Source organism: Pinus tabuliformis, chromosome 3_2 (assembly GCF_031772625.1).
Source record: "Pinus tabuliformis cultivar Carrire ecotype Pingquan chromosome 3_2, CPIR1, whole genome shotgun sequence".
In the NCBI taxonomy this organism is placed as follows: domain Eukaryota; kingdom Viridiplantae; phylum Streptophyta; class Pinopsida; order Pinales; family Pinaceae; genus Pinus; species Pinus tabuliformis.
This window is the reverse complement of record NC_142302.1, coordinates 229,174,594-229,177,003: the sequence shown is the minus strand read 5'-3', so window position 1 is coordinate 229,177,003 and position 2,410 is coordinate 229,174,594. Positions and strand designations below refer to the sequence as shown.

At 35.6% G+C, this 2,410-nt stretch overlaps 1 long non-coding RNA gene across 1 annotated transcript; it reads left to right on the top strand.

Annotated features, from left to right (window-relative positions):
• The first annotated feature begins 771 nt into the window (after positions 1-771).
• Positions 772-2,089, top strand: LOC149180549 (uncharacterized). Its single transcript, XR_016257467.1, has 3 exons — positions 772-1,438; positions 1,551-1,649; positions 1,833-2,089. It is a non-coding gene; the product is annotated as an uncharacterized LOC149180549 (long non-coding RNA).
• Positions 2,090-2,410: the final 321 nt, after the last annotated feature.

The following is a 2,410-nucleotide window of genomic DNA, read 5'->3' as shown; positions in this document are numbered from 1 at the left end:
TATATTATTGTTTATATATATATATATATATATATATATATATATATATATATTGGGAATTTAAAAATTTATAAGAAAAACAATTAGTTTTTAAGGATATAATCCATTACAAATTTGGTTAGAAGTATAAATAAGTTATATTTAAATTTATTTTCAAAAATCATAAAAATTATTTAATTTAAATTTTCTTAGGTTAAAAATATAAATAAATTATATTTATATTTATTTTCAAAATCATAAGTCCACGGGTCTTGGATAGACAGTAATATGCTGCAATATTTTTGAACTCCTTAATCTAAAGTCACCCGTTCAATTCCCAACTTAATCAGAGTAATATATTGGACACTATGAAGATGTAATCCTGCCAAACTTTAAAAAAAAATCATAATTTTTTTTTTTTAATTATAATAATAATTGTTATTTCTCGATCTAGAAAAAAAATGATAAGATAAGAAAACTTTATTTAAATATAAATATAAAAATACATTTATTATTAAAACTATATATTCACATAAATTTTTAATGCGTTATGCATTTTATTTCAAGTAATTTTTTTAAAATATTGAAACATCATTTGGTTACCATAATACACCATTTACATATTATTAGATATTTTATTTTAACATTTAATTTTTTTGTTTTTATACAAGGAGCTCGATAAATGTGGCACATGAATTATGAAATGGAGTAGTCTAACAAGGCAGAGGAATTGCCCGGGTTCCGTCACCGCTCGAAAAAACGTCCAGCTCTGGCCAACGGCAATTCCTCCGCCCTCAGCCACCTTTCGCAAGCTCCGCCACCCTCCGCCACCGTTCCACCCTCCTTAATGGAGTAGTCTAACAAGGCGTAGGAATTGCCCGGTTTCCGTCACCGCCCGAAAAAATGTCCAGCGCCGACCACCGGCAATTCCTCCGCCCTCAGCCACCTTTCGCGAGCTCCGCCACTGTTCCACCCACCACCGTGGAACATTAATTCGTCTGACAGAATTTTGAGCGCGGGTATGGCAATTCAAATTTGCCCCAAACCAATTCCCATTTCGCTCATTTGCATTCGAATTTTCCCCACGGGCTCTGCAGCTCCCCTAACCAATTCGACTCACCAGCTCCCGCGCTCTGCAGCTCACCACTGAGGTGACAGACAGGCAGCAAACCAAGGCGAACATCATCAGCCAGACAGGCTGGTTCATTTTTCCACTCAACAATTCCTCCACCTTGTTAGACTACTCCATTCATTTAGCAACGCCCAATTCCCGATTTGCCGAGAATTTTGGGTTTTGACACAGCAAATTTCAATCGATTATATACAGTGCCGCCATTAAAGTTGCAAATTGACCTTCAGAGCTTTTTGGAATAGCGGTGACATCTCGAATTGAATCATAGTGAGATCAATTGACCAATCATGTCGGATCCTAAGTACGCTTATCCATACCCAGCGCAAGGTACGTTTGGCGTTTCTAAAACTCAAATTTCTTTGAAATTCACAGTATTTTGAAGTCTGAATTGCCTTTTAATGGATTCGATGAGGAGACCATGTTTAATATGTTGTTGCAGGTTACCCTCGGGGTTATTACCAGCAACCCCGCCCATCGTTGCCCCACCGGTGTACTCTCAGGCACCTCCGAGGAGGAATGCAGGGTTTCTAGAGGGATGGTATGTTGTTTTTTCTAGAGCTTTTGGTTGTTGTTTTTGTTGACGTCTAGGTATTATGTAAGGGTTTGATAGGAATTCTGAAGTTTTTGATATGAATTGTAAGGGTTTTTTATTTGAATGGGGGTTTAATAGGAATTATTGTCAGGTATTGTTAGGGTTTTGATATGAGTTTTTATTGTGCAGCGTGGCTGCTCTCTGTTGTTGTTGTCTTCTGGATGAGTGTTGTTGCGATCCGTCTATTATCTTCATGAATTAATCGGCCGTTGAAACCTATCCATGTGTACATATTTAAAAATAATCCCGCTGGTGTTAACAGAAATTGATTACAAGGAAAATCATGGTGTTGTATATTAACATATATGGATTTAGTCCATCCTGCTTCACTGAACATTTCATGGAATTCAATATAGGTTTCATGGTCTGTTATATTTCTTCTGATTATTGTCCATCTTACTTCACTGAACATTTCATGGAATTCAATATAGGTTTCATGGTCTGTTATATTTCTTCTGATTATTTTCCATGTTTACACTTCATATAGATTTTGTTGGAACTTTGGCATTTATACAGATAAATTAAGTGTTGTTTATGCATTCATTTTTAACGAGGCAAGAGTTCAAAGCTTCTAAACCTGACAGCATATGTAAAGAAGAGACTTATAAAATACTACATCATTCAAGCAATGAATTATGAACTGGAGAATAGCTAAAGGCCAATAAATCGTCCAACTAGCAGCATCCATATCAATTTAAAGACTGGAT